Source organism: Bubalus bubalis, chromosome 14 (assembly GCF_019923935.1).
Source record: "Bubalus bubalis isolate 160015118507 breed Murrah chromosome 14, NDDB_SH_1, whole genome shotgun sequence".
Classification (NCBI taxonomy): Eukaryota; Metazoa; Chordata; class Mammalia; order Artiodactyla; family Bovidae; genus Bubalus; species Bubalus bubalis.
In genome coordinates, this window is record NC_059170.1 from 65,818,809 (window position 1) to 65,842,021 (window position 23,213).

A 23,213-nucleotide genomic window follows, 5' to 3' on the forward strand; every position below is an offset into this window, starting at 1 on the left:
AAGTACATGAAAAGATAAACATCACTAATCAGGGAAATGCAAATGAAAATGATGAGAAAATACCTCACGCCTGCTAGAACAGCTATTATGAAAAAGACAAGAGATAACATGCTAATGAGCATGTGAAGAAAAGGGAACTTTTGTGCACTGTTGGTTGGGAATGTACAGTGCAACCAGTATGGAAAATAGTATGGAGGTTCCTCAAAAAAAATTAAAAATACAACTGCCCTGTGTGTCTGTTAAGTCACTTTAGTCATGCCGACTCTGCGACCGTATGGACTGTAGCCCCACCAGGCTCTTCTGTCCATGGGATTCTCCAGGGAAGAATACTGGAGTGGGTTGCTATGCCCCCCTCCAGGGGATCTTCCCGACCCAGGGATTGAACCTGCATCTTTTACGTCTCCTGCACTGGCAGGCAGGTTCTTTGTCACAAGCGCCACCTGGGAAGCCCCTAGAACTACCCTATGCTACAGCAATTCCATTTCTGGGTGTATTTCCAAACGAAATGAAATCACTATCTCAGAGACGTATCTACACTGCCGTGTTTACTGCAGCATTTTTGATAATAGCCAAGACAGGAAACAACTTAAGTGTCTACTGATTTAATGAGTGGGTATAGAAAATGTGAGAGATAGATATAAGGGGAGAGAAAAAATAGAATTTATCTATGAGAAAGAAGAAAATCCTGCCATTTGCAACAACAAAAATGAACCTTGAGGGCAAGTCAGATAGAGTAAGACAATTACTGCATGATCTCCCTTATATATAGAATCCAAAAACATTAAATTCATAGAAACAGAGAAGAGAATGGTGGTATACACTTCCAGGTATAGGATAAGTAAGCTCTGGGGAACTATGTACTGCATGATGCTCGAGTTACCAATACTGTATTATATACTTGAAAATATCTATAAGAGGAGAGGTTAAATTTTCTCGCCACAACACCACCACAATGATAACCCTGTGAGGTAAAGGATATGTTAACTAACCTTAGTGTGGTAATCATTTTGCAAATATATGTGTATCAAATCATTATACTGCACACCTTCAATTTACCAAATGTTATATGTTGCTTATATTTCCAGAACGCTCAGAAAAAATTGCTATGATTAATATGTTCAAGAAATTAGATGATACGATGGAAAAATCTCAGTAGAGAACTGGAAACTCTTTTTTTAAAAGAACCAAATGGAAATGCTAGAACTGAAACGATGAACAAAATCAATTGGGTTTAACGGTAGATCACAAACAGGTGAACCAGAACACAGCTCAGAAGATTAAAGCACGGAAAGAAAAAATAGGATTCAAAATTACAGAAATAGCTTAAGAGATACATGTAAGACAGCAGAAACACTTAACACGCAATTAGAGTCCCAGAAAGTGAGGAGCAAAAGAGGGGGACAAGAGTAACTGGGTTTGACTGACAACAGAGGCAGCCCCTCATCAAGGGGGACAGGAAGGCTTCCTTGGCCCACGCATCACAAGAAAAAGAGTGAAGCCTGTGCTCTCTTTTCTTATAGGCTGGTGAGAGCCTTTGATAGATTCAGACCAGGATGTGGCCTTCAGGTCACTTATTTTCAGTAAAGTGTTATGTGAACTGAACCGTGACACTGTCTATGTGTGACTTGTTTAACTTCGACGTGTTTCTGATGTAGTTTAATTGTATGTTACTAAATAGCTTCTCTGTGCAAATGCAATTTGGACTCTAAAAATACTGCTTATTTGTACTTGAATACATTATAAATTTGTTATTAACAACGTCTGCATAATTTAGCCCGATGAGATATTTTCCTTTGCATCCATGCATTCTTTTCTTCCTCAAATACTATCTACAGGAACAAGAGAGGAGTTTTGAGCAAGACATTGCCTGAGTTATAAATCACCTTCTCATAAGAAAGAAAGAGAAGGAAACGATTTTAAATAACATAGGACTGAGCAGAATTGATTTTTTACTTGTACTTCCAAAGCTTGGAGTAGAAGAAGAGAGTCCAAGAGAAGAGGAACAGGGAGGGGAGCTGGTATGGGTTGCCCAGCCTTTTGGGCCAGTCTGCAGGGGTGAGCGTTTTGAATCAGGTGGATCCGTGCCCTGACTCAACTCTGGTTGCCCGTGGAGGGAGCCGGTGTCCCCCACATGTCCACGGCTCAGAGAGTAAAGACAGCTACATGGCAAAAAGCTGAAGAAGATAGGTTAGAAAATACAGCTCAGTCCCCAAGCCTCAGCATGAGGTGGGGAGTAGACAAATGTTTCTCCTGAGTGCTCAGAATGGTGAAGACAGGGCACTGGGAGCTTTCAGTCAAAAGAGCAGCCATTCACTCAAGGGGCAGAGGGTCCAGGGACACAGCCCGTGGGACCCTGCCCGTGGGAGTCTGCCAGGATTAGCTTCACAAGGTTCAAATGAAGGCAGATCACATCAACATGAAATATTATTGGGGGAAATTTTTTTGAGTAAGATTCCTTTTAAAATAATAATAAAATCACTAAGAATCGCGCAAAATAAGGATGGGAACTAAAAATAAAGGAGCCTGTTGACAGATGCATTGATGGCTTTACCAAATACCATCTAATTGACTGATTGCAAGCATGGTTCTAGGAAAGAAAGAATCTGACTTTGTCCCTTATTTTGAATAAATTACAGTTAAAAGATGGAGACTTCACCCCCGACACAGTTCTAATTAGAAATTTACATATCCAGTGATGGATTTTTTTAAACTTTCACCTTACATGATAGGATATAAAATTGAATGAAGCAAAGCAAACAGAAGAAGCCTCTGTGGGGCCTCAGCAGCTCCCCTGGGTCATCTGATTACACCAACATTCCCTAATATCAATAATGGGTAACACTAAAGTATCTACTGCCAGCTGTTTTACTGTGCTTGCCATTCATTTGTTCATAGGAAGTTTTCCACTTTGACCAGTGTCCTGCTTCAATCTTGACAAAGATGGGAAGGAGACAGGGGAGACAGTAAATGAGGGAGGGAAAAAGGGAATTCTGATCTAAGTTAGCTAGAGAAATTTTTCTCATTTGAAATTTAATTTTGGGGGAGCTCCCTGGTATTCCAGTGGTTCAGACTCACCTTCCAGGGCAGGGAGTGTGGGTTTGATCCCGGGTCAGGAAGCTAAGATCCCACAAGCCTCCTGGCCAAAGAAACCAAAACATAGAAAAGAAGCAACATTGTAGCAAATTCAATAAAGACTTTTAAAATGGCCCACATCAAATGAAATGTATTTCTTTGCTGTGTTCTTTGAAATAAGACACACATATTGTCACTTAGTGTCTGAAGGCTGCTGCATGATGGGCAGTGGGTCCCTTGAGGCCCCCAGAGCAGGCGGTGAAATGATCCTAAGGGCATCTCCTCTAGCCTGTTGACCTTCTCTATTTGGTCCTTGGCAAAATTCACAAAGGAAGGCACCGCCATGATGTGAAGACCACATTAGCCTGAAGCATTGGTGGTTCCTGTTTATAGTTTTCAAGGCAAACTTGCCCTCGTTATCTGCACCCCCACCCTGTGATTTGGGCAGGAAGACATTATTAGTAGTCTCATTTTATAGCTAAGGGTGGGGTGAGAACATAAACATGCCAACTTCTGACCTCCTTATGTTTCACAGTCTGATCACCGTATTTAAACTGAACACTTCAAACTATTTCTCTTAGAAAAGGCACCAGGGTAGCAGTGGAGCTTTGTACTGGGAGAAACAAAGCTCCCTGAGCTCCCTCTGTCCTACCTTCAAACCACCCCTTTCCCCACGCTGCAGCAACACCTCCATGTTTTCCTGGACCTTACCTAACAGGGCAGAGGCCACCTTTAAGCTGAGACTGAAGACACCATTCAGGAAAAGCCAGAAGGTAAGGATTCCAAGTTCCTCAATCAAGAATACAGAGGAATACACCAGTGTAGTGTGGACTCAGCTTGCTTTGGAAGAGAATACAAGATGCTAGGAGATGAGGTTAGAGAGGTGGAGCTGGCGTCAGATCTTTTTTTTTTTTTTTTTTAATGGCTACACAGCTTGTGAGATCTTAGTTCCCCTGAGCGGGAATTGAACCCAGGCCCTCGGCAGTGAAAATACGGAGTCCTAACCACTGGACCGCCACTGGAATTCTCTGGCATCAGATCTTGTAAAGCCTTGGAGGTCATGGCAAGGAGTTTAGATTTTATCCTAAGTACAAAGGCAAGTTTAAATTTTCTGTAGCAAAGAATGACAAATCTGACATGTTCAGGGAGGTATGATATATAATGGTTAATAATTCAAGCTCTAGAATCAGACTGCTGCTGCTGCTGTTAAGTCACTTCAGTCGTGTCTGACTCTGTGCAACCCCGTAGACGGCAGCCCACCAGGCTCCCCCATCCCTGGGATTCTCCAGGCAAGAACACTGGAGTGGGTCGCCATTTCCTTCTCCAAGAATCAGACTATGTAGATTCAAACACCATTTCTACCATTAAATGAAGACATATTATTTAATTTCCATATGTCAGTTTCCTCTTTAATAAAGGTAACACTGGTCCAACATAGGACTCTATTCAAATGATTCACTGTAAATCACTTGGAATGGTGCCTCGTGTCTAAAAAGCATCGGTAAACATTGTGTATGGGTGTGTTCGTTGTCAGTCATGTCCGACTCTCTGCGACCCCATGGACTGTAGCCCACCAGGCTCCTCTTTCCCTTCTCCAGGGCTCTTCCTGAGCCAGAGATAGAACCCCAGTCTCCCACACTGCAGGCAGATTCTTTCCTGTCTGAGCCGCAAACATTACTTGCTTTTATTTTATTTTTAATTATTCTGGCTGCTGTTTGGAGAATGGATTGGGGGCAGTGGGTAACGAACAAGGTCAGCTGGGAAGTTATTGAAATGGTCCAAGGGAAAGTTTATGGGGCTTGGACTAAGTAGGTGAGGACAGAGACAAAGGGATATACATTTGGGGAGAGCCAGAAGGACATCTGCTGCATTCGACAAGGGTAAGAATTAAAAGACAGAATTAATAATGGTTTTGGGGTTTAGGATTGAGGTATCGAAGGGGAAAGATTGGTTTTACTGAAATGAGAAAGACTGAGAGGAGCACTGGTTTAAGGGAAAATAAACATTTCTATTTTATCCAAAATAAGTTTCTGGCAACTTGTTGCAAATTCAATAAAGACTTTAAAATAAAATTCAAGTGGAAAGGTCAACAAAACAGTTATGTAAAACCAGGTAAATGTAACAGTCAAAGCTGTTAGAATCTTGGGAGCACAGTCTTAGCCATTGCATAATGTAAATGGTTCTATTGAATAAGACCTTGTTGGTAACCCCAGTGCCTTAAGGAAATAATTTGTATTGATCTTATATCCAGCTCAGTGTTGAAGACCAGCATTTAAATGTGACTCTGTAGGGACTTCTCTGGTGGCCCAATGGCTAAGACTTTGTGCTCCCAATCCTGGGGATATGGTTTTAATTCCCAGTGGGGGAACTAAGATGCCACAAGGTATGGCCAAAAATAGAAAATATGACTGTGCCCATTAAGAACTGCTAAATCTTAATTTTATGTTCTAAAGTACTGAGCAGGGTCAATTGCAATAAATTCTCATATATTTTTTTCTTGCCTTAATCAAGTTATTGGATCTTCCCTGTAGTTCAGACGGTAAAGAATCTGTCTGTAGTGAGGAAGACCCGGGTTCGATCCCTGGGTTGGAAAGATCCTCTGGAGAAGGGCATGGCAACCCACTCCAGTATTCTTGCCCGGAGAATCTCATGGACTGAGAAGCCTAGCGGGCTACAGTCCACAGGGTCACAAAAAGAGTGGGACAGACTGAGGCGACTTAGTGTACACATATGCACCAGCTAAAAAGCAGATTAAAAAAAACTTTGGATACAAAAGATCTTTAATAAAGTTTGTGCTTTAAACTTTAAAAATATGTAACACAAGTGTTTCTTAAATCTTGTACTCTTTTCAGTTGTGGGACAAACCCCTCTTTGCTGTAGGGTCATTTAAGGTTCCAAGGCAATGGCACCCCACTCCAGTACTCTTGCCTGGAGAATCCCATGGACGGAGGAGCCTGGAAGGCTGCAGTCCATGGGGTCGCTGAGGGTCGGATACCACTGAGTGACTTCACTTTCACTTTTCACTTTCATGCATTGGAGAAGGAAATGGCAACCCACTCCAGTGTTCTTGCCTGGAGAATCCCAGGGACAGGGGAGCCTGGTGGGCTGCCATCTACGGGGTCGCACAGAGTCAGACACGACTGAAGTGACTTAGCAGCTGCAACCTCCAATAGCTTGTTGTAGCCAGTGGCATCAAACAGAGCTTCTGGAAAATCTGTAGCATTTAATTTCATATTTCTTCCCACACAATTTTGAATTTTCTCTCTAATTTATATTTCAGAAAGACTTCCTACAGCAAAACATTGTGATTCTTTCATAATTATCAATATTTGTTAAGAATATTAATATTATAGACTGAAAATTTTCCTTTATTGTTGATAAGTAAGATTCTAATTAAAATGTAGTATATAGATTATTAAAATTATGTGTGGGGTTTTTTGTTTTTTTAATTTTTTAAGTTGCTTTTTGAAATCATGAACTGAAAAACAGTCCAAGGTACAAAGATATTTTCTATAGCTCTGTTGATATACAACTGACATATATAGTAAATGACACATATTTAAGATGTACTATTTGGTCAGTTTTTGACGTATATACATAGGTTTGGAAACCATCACCAAAACATGTTCATCACCCTTGAAAATTTCTTTCCTTTTTTCTTGGCCTCGTAGGGCATGAGGGATCTTATTTCTCTGACCAGGAATTGAACCTGTGCCCTGCAGTGGAAATGCTGAGTCTTAACCACCAGGGAAGTCCCTAGAAAGTTTCTTCAAAGTTCCCTTGTGCCCCTCTGCAATCCTCCCTTTTTCCTTCCTCCCACCCCTTCTAGTTCTTTTACTCACTACAGATTAGTTTTAATTCTCAAGAATTTAAAGAAATAAGACCAACCGTTCAACATGTCTTCTTTTTAACCTGTTTTCACTCAGCATTGTTTTGAGATTCAGCCACACTGTTGTATCAGAAGTTTGTTCTATTTTATGGCTGAATAATATTCTGCAGTATGATTTTTTTAACACTATTTTTTTTAATCCATTCACCTTGCTGGACAGTTGGGTTGTCTCCAACTTGGGACTATAAAAAATATAGCTGCTATGAATATTTGTGTACAAGTCTTTGTGTGGACATATGCTTTTATCTCTCTACCTAGGAGTAGAATAGCCAGGTCATATGCAACCCACTCCAGTACTCTTGCCTGGAAAATCCCATGGACGGAGAAGCCTGGTAGGCCCCAGTCCATGGGGTCACTAAGAGTTGGATATGACTGAGCGACTTCACTTTCACTTTTCACTTTCATGCATTGGAGAAGGAAATGGCAACCCACTCCAGTGTTCTTGCCTGGAGAATCCCAGGGATGGGGGAGCCTGGTGGGCTGCCGTCTATGGGGTCGCACAGAGTCGGACACGACTGAAGCGCCTTAGCAGCAGCAGGATAAGCATGTAGTAGTGCCTCATAGGGTTTTAGTCAGCGCAGCAGTTTTGATATCAACAAGTTTTTTAAGATTTTGGTTAAGGCATAAGTATTTTTCAGGGTTCTGCTCGTGGTTCTCATTTACACCCAGGTGTGGCAATCAAACTGGATGAAACATACAGAGGAAAGACTTTAAATATTGGTTTTATAGCTTGCATTTTCACACATTTTACTTTGACAGCCCTTAAACCACTTTTCACCAGGTTTGGTCTTTCATACAAAAGCTGACTGCTGGATGTTGCCATTTGCCATTACTGTGTGAAAAGAAATGGTGTGGAAGAACAGGGTTTTTTTTTTGTTTTTTTTTTTGTTTTTTAGGTTTTGCTAGGGTTAACACGGAGAAGGCAATGGCAACCCACTCCAGTACTCTTGCCTGGCAAATCCCTGGTAGGGTGCAGTCCATGGGGTCGCTAGGAGTTGGACACAACTGAGCAACTTCACTTTCACTTTTCACTTTCATGCTTTGGAGAAGGAAATGGCAACCCACTCCAGTGTTCTTGCCTGGAGAATCCCATGGACGGGGGAGCCTGATGGGCTGCCGTCTCTGGGGTCGCACAGAGTCGGACACGACTGAAGCGACTTAGCAGTAGCAGCAGCAGCAGCAGCTGAGTTAACAACTGAGTGAGCAGAAAGTGGATATTAAAAATGTAAAAGTATCTAACAAAACAGAAACAGGCTCACAGATATAGAGATCAAACTAGGGTTACCATTGGAGAGAGGGAAGAGGGTTAGATAATATAGGGGTGAGGATTAAGTGACACCAGAACCAGATAAAATAAATAAGCTACAAGGATATATTGTACAGTACAGGGGATATGGCCAATATTTTACAGTAACTTTAAATGGAGTATAAACTTAAAAATTGTGAAACTTCTGTCACACCTGAAACTTACTGTTCATCAACTATACCTCAATTAAAAAAAAAAACACAAATAAATAAGCTACTCGGTATATTGTACAGCACAGGGAATACAGCCAATATTTTATAATAAATCTAAATGGTATATAATCTATAAAAATACTGAACTACTATATTTTACACCTGAAACTAATATTGTAAATTGATTATACTTCAATTTAAAAAACTTAATCACAAAAATATTCTCATAATGTACAAAGAACTCATAACTCAACAATTATACAACAAAGCCAAATAAAAATGGAGAAGGCAAAAAAATGTATAGAGTGATAACTACAGTTAATAATACTGGATTGTCTGTTTGCAAGTTACTGATACAGTAGATCCTAAAAGTTCTCATCACAAGGGAAAAAAAATTGTAACTGTGCGTCTGTGTGTGGTGACAGATGTTAACTAGACTTATCCTGGTGATCATTTCACAACATATTCATGTACTGAATTATCATGTCGTACATTAAAGCTACAATGAGGTGCCTACTGCCTCACGCTGATTAACAGCTACTAGAAAGAGGGAGGGTGTGGAGAAATTGAACACTTGAGCACTGCTAATGGGAATGTAAAATTGTACAGCCACTGTGGATTCCAGCACAACAGTTCCTCAAAAATAAAAAATAGAGATGATCCAGCAATTCTACTTCTGGGTATATACCCGAATTTATTAAAAGCAGGGGTTCAAAGAGATATTTGTACACCCATATTGAGGCAGCTTTATTCACAAAAGCTAAGAGGCAGAAGTAAGCCAAGTGTCCATGGATAAAAGAACAGATAAGCAAAATGTGAGTACACAAGGAATGGAATATTATTCAGCCTTAAAAAGGCAGGAAATTTTGATTTACGCTACCACATGGATGGAGCTTAAGGACAACATGGAAGTGAAATAAGCCAGTTTCAAAAAGACAAACACTATATGATTCTCCTTATATGAAACAGAATCACAGAGAAAGCAGAAAGGTGGTTGCCGGGGGCTAGAGGTAGGGAAGACTAGGGAGTTAGTGTTCAATAGGTACAGAGTTTTGGTTTTTACAAGATGAAGAAAGCAATGGAGATGAATGGTAGCGATGGTCCCACAACATTATAAATGCATTTAATTTTTGTTGTTGAATTGCTAAGTCATGTCTGACTCTTTGAGACCCCACAGACAGCAGCCCACCAGACTCCTCTGTCCTTCACTACCTCCTGGAGTTTGTTCAAATTTCTGTCCACTGAGTTGGTGATGCTATCTAATACCACTGAACTGTACCCTTTAAAATGTTTAAGATGATAAATTTTATGATATATATTTTTTTACCTCAATTTTAAAAATTGGGGAAAAAAAAAAAAGAGAGATTCAGAGCCTTCCTGGTAGTCCCCTGGTTCTTAGTGTAGTCCCTCAAGAGACCCAGCTGTACTTCCCAAGTTCAATGAGCCATCAGAGCTTTTCTCCAAGAACTTCTCCTTTATGCCTGGCCCACTTTGAATGGAATTTGTTCCTTATAAATCAGTGATACTAGGTAGCAATGATAACGACTCCAGAGTCACAAGGTCTAGGGAGGCACAGTGTATGCGTGCATCTCAGTATTTCACAGATGTTAATGCTTATTAAGTAACTGAACACTAGGCTCCCATGGGCATAGTCTCTCTGCAGTGTCAACGCAAAGAAACCAACAACCACATTTAATTTTAAACCAAGCCTACAATTCTTAAACCCCCCTTCTTCCCTTTCTTCTCACTTTCTACCTCTCTCTTACCCTGCAGTGTCCCCAAACATCCTTCTCCCTGCTTAGCTCTCAGCTCCCCACCAAAAATTCTCTCCCAAGCTTTCTTGGGCATTGTCTTCTTCCCCATCCTTCTCCTCCTGGGGTTATTCTTCCATCTCTTCTGTTCTGGTTTTCCTCCCACTCACTAGCACCAGGGTGTGGAGCAGGAAAGGGCTGGCTGAAGGACGTGAACGAAGGTCAGAGGACCAAGTGGTCAGGCAGAGGGAGGGTTTTACTAACAAGGAAGAGGAAAGATATATACTATATATAAAACATATATGGACTTCCCTGGCAGTCCAAGGATTAAGACTCCACTTCAGGGAGCATGGGTTTGATCCCTGGTCAGGGAACTAAGGTCCCATATGCCACACAGTGCAACTAAAATTTTTATTAAAAAAAAAAAACCCATCCTCCGTCCATGGGATTCTCCAGGCAAGAACACTGGAGTGGGTTGCCATGCCCTCCTCCAAGGAATCTTCCCAACCCAGGGATTGAACCCGAGTTGCTTATATCTCCTGTTTTGGCAGGTTTTTTGTTTTTTTTTTTACCACTAGCCCCACCTGGGAAGCCCTAGTAATAGCATCCTAATTACACATAGGTGTTATGGTTAAAATAGAAATCATGAGCAGAGTTATTTATTTTTACTACCCATTTGTAAGTACACCTTTACCAGGACAGAAAAAGGAGAAGCAGATACCCAAGATGATATCCTGAGCATCTCTGGCTGTGAACAAGCTGAAATTCAGAGGCTCACACAGCTGTTTATCGTTATCTCTCAGGGAATCTGTGGGTTGATTGAACTCTGCTGGGTGTTTTTTTCACCCTGGTCTCTCTCCTGCAGCTTTATTTAGATAAGGGGGCTGGGTGCCTTCACCTCATCCCTGAGGCCTCCGTGTTTCTCCACATGGCCTCACCCCGCTGCGGGCTGAAAGAGCCAGGAAAGGGCTAAGCCCGCCACCACTTCTGCTGTCCTCTATCTGTCAGAACACTCACAGCGCCTGCCTGGATTCAAGGGGGAGGGAAAGAAATGGATTCCACCTCTTCATGGGGAAAGCGAGAAATGGTTGTGGCCATCTTTGGAAAATACAGTCCGCTGCAGGGGGCATAAAAGTTAGACATTTATATCAGAAACAAATATTCCTTATGATTAAGAGCAAAGCAAATAAAATAAATGGGCTAAACTATACAAAATGCTAAACCAAAAGAAAAAAACAAATCCCTCTCCCCTGGAGGAAACAAAGGTAGCAAGATTCTTACCTCAGGTCAACCCAGGCCCCTTGCCAGAAGATGAAAGTGCCCTTTAGCTGGAAGGAAATGAGCCAAAACACAAGTTGGACTTGGTGGATGTGCCCAAAGAGCAAGGTTGTAAGAAACTGAAAATGCAGCTCAGTGAAACCCAGTTCCCCGACATTCTCTATCCACGAGCCACCCTCTGCAGAGATATTCCAGGGAGGCCCTCCCCAAACAGGAAGCCACCTGGAGAATTTTCTTCCACTCCATCGTACCAGGATAATCAGTTCTTCCTTGCCTGTAATTCCATCAGGCATTCTCTTCCCCATCTTCCAAACTCAAACTACTGCCACTCCTGTGTCCTGAAGCTATTTCTGGAGCGTCCCTCTATTGGGGCATTAACTCTGCCCTTGCAGACTTTCCACTGCAACTTTCTCAACGGTAGGCGGTCTATTCTCTCACACTCCATGTACCTTAAGCTCAGAGGGTGAGTTTGCTGTTCTCTGTGCTCCCCATTGCTACCTGCAGACATTCTAGTGGCTCAACTTTTTATTTAAAATAATACAAAAAACAAACACATGTTTCTCTCGAGGCTCATGTCATTTGGGTAAACTATTCCATTTCCTTCTTCAGAACTGCCATCTCCCCGAATTCCAGTCACTCCTGCTTTCTCACTTCAGAACCCTGACACTTGACTCCCAATCTTCCTTTAAGATGACCTGAAATCTTGTCGTCATTCTGTTTGTCCAGAAGAGTCATGCATTACACCGGTTTCCTGATTTCTCATCCAGTTGGCACTCTGGTCCCCTCAAAAGTGTCCCAGTCTCAACAGTTCTATGTGACCACCCTAACCCTGGGTGACTTAACATTTTGCTACTTTTTGGTATCTTACTTCCTTGACCATCTCAGACACCCAGGCCCTCGGTCACACCCTGGACATTGTCACCATCCATAATCTCACTGCCTCCTGAAGCAAACTTCAAACTGCCTCCCTTCTGACCACAATGACCCATCCTTCCAGCTGGCTTGTTTTGGCCACTCCCATTACAGCTAAATGTTCTCCAAACCTAGGTAACCAGCTCTGCAGGAGGGCCACGTGAATGAGCAGACTGCTTCTGCCACCATCACCAATTTCAGACTCAGGCTGCCTGGAAATCCCATTATATTCTTCTAAGGAACTCACTCTTGGATTCTTAGCAATGCCCTTGTTAAACTTTCTCCAGCTCCCTAAATCTATGACATGATAACTTCCTATCAACCCCCTCCCCCAGCAGATGATCCTACTTCTTTTTTTACTTTACAAAGAAAATAGAGGCTTCAGATATTATTTTACACAATCTCATGGATGAGAAAACAATCCTGGACATGGTCCCCATGGTCCTAACCTGGCTTGTCCCTACTGATCTTTCTTCAGTAGCCCTGCCTCACACCAGCGCTCCCAGGATGCCAGTCTCACTGGTTTACACTTCATTTCTAATCCCTTCTGCCCCTCTCCCACCCCCAACCCAGCCCATCAGCAATGCTGCAGGTTCTGGTTTCATACTGTATCTTGGATCCAAACTCTTCTCATCATCCCCACTGTTCAAATCCTGATCAAAGCTACCATCATCCTTCACCTGGATAGTCCCCACAGCCTCCTAAATGTCCTCTTACTGCTTTTCCTCTTGTCCTGTCTGACTGAGCTTCCAATCACGGGCCAGCACGATGGCACACGGCAGAAATCAAATCACTTGCTAAAAACCTTCCAATATCTCCCCGCTACAATTAGAATAAAACCCAACGTCCTCAAGGCTGACTCCCAGTCCTGCTTGGTCTGGCGCCTGCCTACCTCTCTGTCCCCAGCCTTTACCACTGCCCGACTCTTTCGCCATATTCCAGTTACCCTGCCATTTTAACCCTCTCCGTTCCTTCCTCAAGACCTGTTCTTGCTTTCTTCACTATGAATGCTTTTCCAAGTCTCTGAATGGCTGCCCCTTTCCATTATTTTGCAGAGGTGTTCCTTAACCTCTTTTGCCAGGAAAGTCACTCTGCTGCTTGGCTCCGCCTCTTTACCCAGTACTGAGACTGTTCAGAACCTCCCACTGGCTGCCCATCACTCAGAGCAAGACCCCTACTAGACCAGAACAGTCCCTTCCTTGCTGTTTTTCTAACATCTTGAGTGCCGTCCTAACCCAAGGCTTTTGAATGTGCTTCTCCTTTTGCTTGGAATATTCTCATCCAAAAATCCACATGGACTGCTCTCTCATCCATTTCAGTTCAGTTCAGTCACTCAGTCGTGTCCGACTCTTTGCATGAATCGAAGCATGCCAGGCCTCCCTGTCCATCACCAACTCCCGGAGTTCACTGAAACTCATGTCCATCAAGTCAGTGATGCCATCCAGCCATCTCATGCTCTGTCATCCCCTTCTCCTCCTGCCTCCAACCCCTCCCAGCATCAGAGTCTTTTCCAATGAGTCAACTCTTTGCATGAGGTGGCCAAAGTACTGGAGTTTCAGCTTTAGCATCATTCCTTCCAATGAACACCCAGGACTGATCTCCTTTAGAATGGACTGGTTGGATCTCCTTGCAGTCCAAGGGACTTTAAAGAATCTTCTCCAATACCACAGTTCAAAAGCATCAGTTCTTTGGCGCTCAGCTTTCTTCACAGTCCAACTCTCACATCCATACATGACCACTGGAAAAACCATAGCCTTGACTAGACGGACCTTTGTTGGCAAAGTAATGTCTCTGCTTTTGAATATACTATCTAGGTTGGTCATAACTTTTCTTCCAAGGAGTAAGCATCTTTTAATTTCATGGCTGCAATCACCATCTGCAGTGATTTTGGAGCCCCCCCCAAAAAAATCTGACACTGTTTCCACTGTTTCCCCATTTCCCATGAAGTGATGGGACCAGATGCCATGATCTTAGTTTTCTAGGTCTAGCTAAAGTGTCACTTAGCTAGATCTTCCTTGATGACACTAATTAATACAGCACCTCCATCCCCACTCTATTCCTCCCCTTTTAATTGCTGTCAAAATGCTGACATTACTTGACATGTTAAATATTAATTTGTATATTGTCTGTTTTCTCCCAACTAGAATGTACCTTCCATGAGAGCAGGAATTACTCTCATCACTACTGTTTTGCTTGTTCTTAGAAGGGTAGGTGGTATACAGTTTCTCCTTAAGTATTCAATGGCTGAACTATCTGAAATTTCCTAATGAATTTATGGGTCTAATTTATGCCATCAGGTCTCCACCACCTTCCTCACAGATCCAGCTGTAGAACGACAGAGGAGGTGACTTCAACCACATTTCCAAATCTGGGTTTAACTGCTGTGTTTTCAGATTTCACCCACTTTCCCTCTGGAGATTCTACTTTGAAAAGTCACCGGATTCTTTCCAGTTAGTCCTTTGAGATTACAAATCCTGCGGCTAAGAGTGGCCTGGCCCGTGCGCATCACTGTCTATCTGTAGCCCATTCTTAGTATGTGTTAAATTAGATCTTAGATCGCTGGGTCAAAGGGTCACTGCAGATGTAAGTTAAATCTCTGTGGCCGAATCCCCGTGCACAAGGTTTTCGCTATTTTGGATTTCCAAAGCTATATGGGAGAGGCCACAGTCTCGCCCGCCAACTGAGTGTCATTATTAGTCTTTAGGGGGTTGCCAACCCGATAATCAAGACACTGACCCTGCGGAGCGCACCCTTCCCCGCCCCAGCTCTACCACGGAGACCGCCCAACCGCGGGCGGCGCGCGGCCTGCAAGCAGGGCCTTGCACAACTGGCCCGAAAAGAGGAAGCCCCAAAAGGGCTGAAGTCGACACTTACGAACACCGCTGCAAAAGAAACCGGCTTCTGGGGCTTTGGTGGAACCGCCGTTTGGGCCCCAATCCCTTGGCCGGTAATAGAAACACCGAGGCGACAATCCAGAGAACGCCTCCGAGAGGGGAGGGCCCGCGACGCAGGTAGGGGAGGGTGAGAGGAAGGCGCACCTTTCCCCCCGCTTTCAACCCAAGTTGTGGTCTTCTTTGGGGAGGGGGCGAGAGGAGGAGGAAGGGGGAGCTGGGCCGTGGGAGGTGGGGAGGGGGAGGGGTAAGATGCGCGGAGGCACAGAGCCTTCGAGTCGGAAAAAGCAGCCCCGGGGCTTCAGGCGTCTGTATCCGCGTCCGTGGGTGTTTCCCACCAGGCGCCCTCCTCGCACCTCCATGCGGAGCCGCGCGCCGAGCGCCCCACGTCTGCGCGCCGCGAGGGCCGGGCCGGGCTGACACCACTTCCTCCCCAGCCGCCGACCCGAGCCGGGGCGCAGCCCGCGCTTCGCGAAGCCTCCCGGCCGCCGCCCCGAAGCTGCCCCGCGCACGAGTCTCCGCCAAGTGCCCGCGCGCCCCGAGCAGCCGTCGAGGTAAGTGGCGCCGGCCCTCCTGCCCCGGGGGCCCTGGGAGCCGCACCCAGGCCGCCCCCGGCCCCCCGACTCCCCGCCCCGGGATGTCTCCCGACCAGGGTCGTGCCCGAGGCCGGGCCCGGTGAACGCGCGGCTCCGCTGAGCCCTGGAGGGCGATCCCCTCCGCCGACCCCTGCCCTTGACCCAGCTCCGCGGGGTTTGAGGCTGGGGTTCGCCTTCCCCGAGTTGGGTTTCGTCAGATTTGACTGATTTCCTGCCCAGAAAATTGCTCCAAAGTCAGACGGGGAACCGGTGCACCCTCTCCTGTCCAGCAGGTCCGGGAGCCCCAGCCTGACCGGAGCTGAAGGGCTTCCAGGGGCATTTCAGGCGGCATTGCAGGGGGCATTTCCAAGGGCATTTCCGGGGGCATTTCCGGGCGCCGTGCATTGAGTGCAGGTCATGTGAGAATTTGAGAGTGACGGTCACAAGTCTGTCGCGTCTTAGTGTTTCTTTCCTTGAAAACTTTCAGACGGCTGTTTCTTCTTTTTAAAAATAACTTTGCCTCCGAATTATTGCCCTTTTCGCTTTAAAATAGCAGAGAAGAACGAGCTGGACACCAGGCACAGGTGTTGTAATTTCGTTTGGAATGAATATCCAGAGCGCCCTTTTAGAAGCACGAAGCAAATTAACCAGGATGTCGTTATATACAGGAGGATCTCGGGGCAGGGGTCCCCCAGAATACCTCATCCAAGCGCACCCCTTATCTTCCTTCAGGGAAGGTGTTTTTCATCATTCAGACCGTTGTGGAACGCTAAATGTGTTTGTTCCTGGTGCTACTCACTGCAAAGCGGTTCAAAAATAACTTTAAATGCAATTGTTATAGAAAGAAATGGGGTATCAGCAGAAGTAACATACAGAAAAGGCTCAGGGGTTTATTACTGCTCAGGTATACTGTGGTTTAAACAAAGGTGAGAGTACTAACTACTACTGATTTTAAAGTCTAGGCCTCCGAATGGAGGTTTCCAGGCCTTTGTCTCTTTGAGTAAACCTCAGGGTCAATTTTCTCTCTGGCCCGAATACTGAAATACTGGGACAGCCCATGGGCAGCCTTACAGTAATGCTGGCTAGCAAAATTAACAGAGAATCTACTAGGAAATTTCTGTAATGTCTTCATGGTGTTTCCTGTCTGCTCAACGTATTGTGAAAGGTCTAAGAAATTTAATGTCATCTTCAGATTCTGAGCCACCAGGGAATCAGATGGTAAAGAGTCTGCATGCAAGGTGGGAGACCTGGGTTTGTTCCCTGGGTTGGGAAGATCCCCTGGAGAAGAAAATGGCAACCCACTCCAGTATCCTTGCCTGGAGAATCCCATGGACAGAGGAGCCTGGCAGGCTACAGTCCACGGGGTCGCAAAGAGTAGGACACGACTGAGCAACTTCACTTTCTTTCCGATTCTTAGTCATTTTCACATTATTACTGATATTTATATCTTTCCCGGATATTTGGGAGACTTGGGTTCTTTTCCGGACCTGCCTTTAGCTAGAGAAAAAATGATGTTAATTAAGTTGCTTTGATCTCTCTAACCTTATCAGTAATGATTATTGGCCTACCTGATATCTACCATCAAAATAGCAGTTGAGGAATTTCCAGAATTCTTTGAATCTGTCCTGTCTTGAATGCTGACAAAGAATGGCTGATCACTAACAAAAAAGAATGGAGAAAATGATGATAACAGATGTTGTCAAATCTTTTGAGGTCTTTTGTTTCTGAGAAGTTCCTCAAGAAACAGTGGATTCCTGGCCTACATGTAAGAAGGCTCATTTCCATTCTATTGAAAAACTTCAATAGGAAATTGATGAGCCCAAGGTTGGGTAGGTCTATATAATCGATTTCAAATTTTTTCAAGTGTTAATTCTCAGGAAATATAACTTTGTAATATGGATTACTTATGACTCAGTTTCTTTAAATCTTAAGCACTGCTTACTAGGTTTTGTTTCTTGGTGGCTCAGATGGTAAAAAAATCTGCCTGCAATGCAGGAGACCCACGTTCGATCCCTGTGATGGGAAGATCCTCTGGCGAAGGGAATGGCAACCCACCCCAGTATTCTTGCCTGGAAAATTTCATGGACAGAGGAGCCTGGCAGGCTACAGTCCATGGAGTTGCAAAGAATTGGACATGATCAAGCAACTAACACTTAACACTAAATTTTGTAGTGTCTATTAAATCTTTTGTATTTTTTATATCCTGAGAATGTATACCAATCACCTACTATTTTTTGACTTTTTTCAATTACAAATTAAAAGTTCTAGATATCTTCATATTACTATTAGAATGAACTGATCATAAAATGCATTGCCGGGACTTGATTAAGTGGTCCAATAATTAAGACTTTGCTTTCCAATGCAGGGCATACCAGTTCCATTCCTGGTCAGGTAGCTAAGATCCCACATGCCTTGCAGCCAAAAAACCAAAACATAAAACAGAAGCAGTATTGTAACAAATTCAGTACTTTAAAAATGGCTCACATAAAAAGCCTTTTAAAAATGCATCGCCGAAAATGCCTATATTTAATATACCACTTCCAATTTCTTTAAACCATCCCACTTTCACAAACATGATTTTAATTTACTTCTAATCCTCTTCAGTGTTAATTATTTTTATACTCAATACCTTTTAGTAGTGCAGAAGCTTGTAGTAAATTGTGTGCCATAGTCTGTCACACCAAAACATTTACAGTTGCACTGCATCCCCATCACCTAGCCAAATTCCTTGCACCATAGTTGGGACTCAAATAATATTTACTAAATGTCCAGCGATATTAGTTCCACTTCTGGGTGGTACCATCAATCCGTCTAAGCCCTGAGACCCAGCTGGCCCCCCACCAACCCTGACGCTTGAGCAGGCAGAGCTGTAGCATCGCCCCAAGGCACCACACCTTCTCAGCTCCTGTTCTAAAGCTTGAATTCCCGACACCATTTCCAAACATTTTCTAAACATCATCTATGCACTTGAATCACCAAGAATCATATTATAAGAGCTAGTCTTTCTTCTCTGTCAACTCAGTTTCCTCTTTATCACCAACTGGTCATCATAAACAGTTATTATATTTATTTAGCTTATATTTTGTACCAGACCCTGTGTTAACTAACGTGGATGTGTTATTTCAGTAAGCTTCACATGCTGGGTTTATGGGGCTTCCCCGGTGGCGCTGTTTCCCGCCTGCCAGTGAAGGAAGCATAATGAGGCTTGGGTTCTATCTCTGGGTCAGGAAGATCTCTGGAGGAGGGCATGGCAACCCACTCCAGTATTCTTGCCTGGAGAATCGCATGGACAGAGGAGCCTGGTGGGCTACGGTCCATAGGGTCACAAAGAGTTGGACACGACTGAAGCAACTTAGCGTACCTGCATGCACGCACGTGGGCTTATACCACTATTAACCCTTTATCATTGAGGAAATGAAAGTGCAGAGAGGTTAAGAAGCTTACCCAGGGAGTGAGAAGCAGAGCTGACCTTTGAACTGAGTCAGTATGACACCAGCACTCGAGGTGCTATACCAAGGGCAAGGGCAAGGGCTTAAGTGGTGAAGAACAGGAGGCCTTTCCTCAGTGAAGTTCAAGTTTAATAGGGGAGACATAAATGGGCAATTACAGCCCCACACACGACCAAGGCCCTGTGCTGTGGGAGCACCCATCAGATTCCTACACCGCACGGGGCTCAGGGAGGATGAAGTGAAGGTAGGCCCAGCAAAGAACATGCCTGTTTAGAGTGGGAAAACATGTCTTGCGAAAAAATAATCTTCTTTAGCAGCAACCATTTGATTTAATTTTTGGCTGTGTTGCATAGTATGTGGGGTCTTAGTTCCCTCACCAGGGATTGAATCCACACCCTTTGCATTGGAACCATGGAGTCTTAACCACTAGACCACCAGGGAAGTCCCCGTGTGGTTTCCTTTTTAGCTTTATTATATTTCCAATCCTCTTGATAATGGGCTGTGTTAAATCAATGAATAGTGAGTAGCTTTTTTTTTTTTCCTACTTCTGCTGGGGATCCTTCTGATTTGATCTCATATCACAGACTCATCAGTGAAATGGCTGCAGGCTGGGAGCGGGGATAAATGCTATAAATCGGGGATAAATCACACAATAGTTATGTTTACACAAACTGGCCAGAAGATTTATGTCCATAGATCATGTCAAACTGGAGGGAAAATACAGAGTGATAGAACAAGCAAACACTAGATTTATTTTCCCTTTTTCACTATGAAATATTCCATAAATACAGTAGATGATGTAAGATAATACGTGAGTGTGTGAAAGTCCCTTAGTTGTGTCTGACTCTTTGCGACCCCATGCACTATACAGTCTGTGGAATTCCGCAGGCCAGAATACTGGAGTGGGTAGCCTTTCCTTTCTCCAGGGGATCTTCCCAACCCAGGGATCGAACCCAGGTCTCCTGCATAGCAGATGGATTCTTCACCAGCTGAGCCACAAGGCAAGCCCATACATATTATTACAGCAAATAATAATAAAACTGACATCAGGATACATATCATCTAGCTTAAGAAGTAAAATAATATTAGTACCTCTGACTTCCTCTCAATAGCATTACCCTTTTTTCTTGATGGACTTCCCTGGTGGCTCAGATGGTAAAGCGTCTGCCTACAATGCGGGAGACCTGGGTTCAATCCCTGGGTTGGGAAGATCTCCTTGAGAAGGAAATGGCAACCCACTCCAGTACTCTTGCCTGGAAAAGCCCATGGACAGAGGAGCCTGTTAGGCTACAGTCCATGGGGTCGCAGAGTCGGATACGACTGAGCGACTTCACTTCACTTTTTCTTGATAGAGGTCATCATTATTCTGACTGTGCTGATTATTTGAAAAGGATTTAGAAAGCAGGTAAATGCATTTACAAAGATCTCAAACTGGGAATTAGAGTATATTCGCACTTGGGAAACTGAAATTATTTTTTAATATTTATTTGTTATTAGTTTATTTATTTGGCTGCACGGGGTCTCACTTGCAGCATCCTGGATCTACTTCCCTGACTAGGGATGTAACTTGGGCTCCCTGCATTGTGAACGCAGAATCTTAGCCACTGTGATTGCTTGACAAAAAGCTGGATAAAGTCAGAAATCTATTAAGAAGCTTTGGGAATCGGCATATATTTTAATGGTAGAGCCAACAGGATTTCCTGGCAAAGTGGATGTGGGATTTCAGAGAAAGAGGAACCAAAGATGTCTTGAAAGTTCTTGACCCAAACAATGGGAAGGATGGAACTGGCATCAACCACGTGGGCAGTTTAGAGGGGAAGCTGTGACAAGTTGAGTTTTGGGGAGGGAGGCTTCAGAGGGAGGGGACATATGTATACATATAGTTGATTCATGTTGTGGTACAGCAGAAACTACAACATTGTAAAGGAATTATACTCCAATTAAAAATAAATTGAAAAATCTGGAAAAAAAAAGTTTTGGACATGGATATGAAATGTCAACTGGTAATCACTACATGCTTATTACATAAAAGGATACAGTCATTCAGCCTAAGTAACTTTTGGGGAAGGTACTATCATTAATTCTCATTGTACAGATTAGAAATGACAGTTTAGAGAGTTTTAAGAATTTTACCCAAGATTACATTTTAAGAACTGGGATGTAAAACTAGCTCTTTAGGATCCTAATGCTTTAAACTCTTCTTTTGAAACTTGCTGAAAGAATTGTAGTCAGCCAATCAGTAATATTTCATGCCCTTGAAACTCAAGACAGTGAGAGTCCTTTTTAATAAATGAGAGAGCTGGAAATGAATATTGAAAAGCCCCATATTTATACATGAATTCACAACCAGTGACATGGGCCTTGTAAAAGGTTTCCGTGATTCTGAGGGTTTTTGGAACTTATTTATTTATTTGGCTGTGTTGGGTCTTAGTTGCGGCACATTGGATCTTCACTGGGGCACAGAGACGTCTCTCTAATTGTGGCTCATGGGCTTAGTTGCCCTGTGCCATGTGGGATCTTAATTTTCAGACCAGGGATTGAACCCACGTCTCCTGCTCTGAAAGGTGGATTTTTAACCACTGGACCATTAGGGAAGTCACCTCTAAGATTATGAGTTTAACATCAGGATTCTGAGGAAGGGAAGATAACGGCCCTTTGCACAAAGGAGGTTTTTGTGCCCCGAGGTTAAGATACTTATATTTTCAAAATCTAAAACCAGATGGATTTTAAATGGATGCACGAGTTAGAGCAGGACCAAGAGTTCACTAGCAGCTGTTGAAGAGTGGTAGGTAACATTGCCGTGACATTGGAAGTGGCTTCTAGGAAGTAATTACTGAGATCAAGATAGCTGACATTTCATTTGTTTTGGCTACAGTAGGTGTCAGGGCAGTATAATTATGACATAGTACACTTAGTGGAATTCTGCTTACTTCATTGTCTGCATCATAGTTCATGTCGTAGACTATTTTTTTCCCCCACAAGTGAAAGTCTATTTTTCAGTTAAGTGCATTATTAGAATTTCATCTCAAAAAGAAAAGAATGAACAAATCAGTTATGTGACAGAAAAAAATACCACAAAATCTTTTTCAGGCAGTTTACAGAATGATCTCAATTCAGTGAGCTGACTAAATGAATTTGTCTAAGGCTACTGTATTTATGGTATTAACGAACTCTTTCATCTCTGCTGATAACATAAAATTCCAAGTTGATGGGTCAATGAACTGATGAAGTTTGGGATGTAGCATTAAAAAAATCATTTATTTTATTATTTTTTAAGGGGAATGACTCCCTTCTAGTTAAATCCCTAAATGATATGACTTAGCAAGTCAAGACTGTTTCTTAGCAAATCAAGACTATTTGTTGACTGACATGGTACTTAAATTTCTGCCATTGTATGTGGCAAACAGAAATGAAGTGGCTTGGGCCCGGGACGTGGGTAAGTGCAGTGCGATGCTGTGAGCAAGCGGCTCCCAAGATTGCCATAGAAGAGAAAGGCTGAAACGTCCAGGGAGCTCACTGCCCTGACCATCAGAGCAGAAAAGCGCCCCTCATTCGAGATTCACAGAAGGGACCTCTGTGCTTACATGGACACTCAAGTTGAATGACACTCTGCTGAACACGCTGACACTGGAACTTTTTCTCCAGTCTTCTATCTGTCGAGGGCTGATCATGTGCCAGACAGAGTAGAAGGTGTAAAACAAAATAAGATATGGCACCAAAGCTCCAGAAGCTTCTGGTCTAGTGGGAGACCCAGGCCTGCAAATAAACACATTCCAGTTTGTGATGAGCATAAGACAGTGATGGGAGTGATTATAGGGAAGACATAGTATGGGGGGAACCAAAGGCATTTTGAAGGATAAAGATATTTCCAGGAGGCCCAGTGGAAGAAAGCTACCTCAGGCACTACATGCATGAAATTGTTCGGCAGAGCTGGAGCA

At 43.5% G+C, this 23,213-nt stretch overlaps 1 protein-coding gene across 4 annotated transcripts in view; it reads left to right on the forward strand.

The window, feature by feature from the left end:
* The first annotated feature begins 15,208 nt into the window (after window positions 1–15,208).
* LOC102394907 (amyloid beta precursor protein binding family B member 1 interacting protein) overlaps window positions 15,209–23,213 on the forward strand; it is a 74,483-nt gene continuing 66,478 nt past the window's right edge. For 2 of the 4 annotated variants that reach the window (XM_045162716.1, XM_025264674.3), the window contains exons 1-2: window positions 15,209–15,371; window positions 15,593–15,805. The gene's annotated coding sequence lies outside the window, so the exon portion shown is untranslated. The remainder of the gene's footprint in view (window positions 15,372–15,592; window positions 15,806–23,213) is intronic. The other 2 variants (XM_025264676.3, XM_044928223.2) reach the window with 2 other exon arrangements.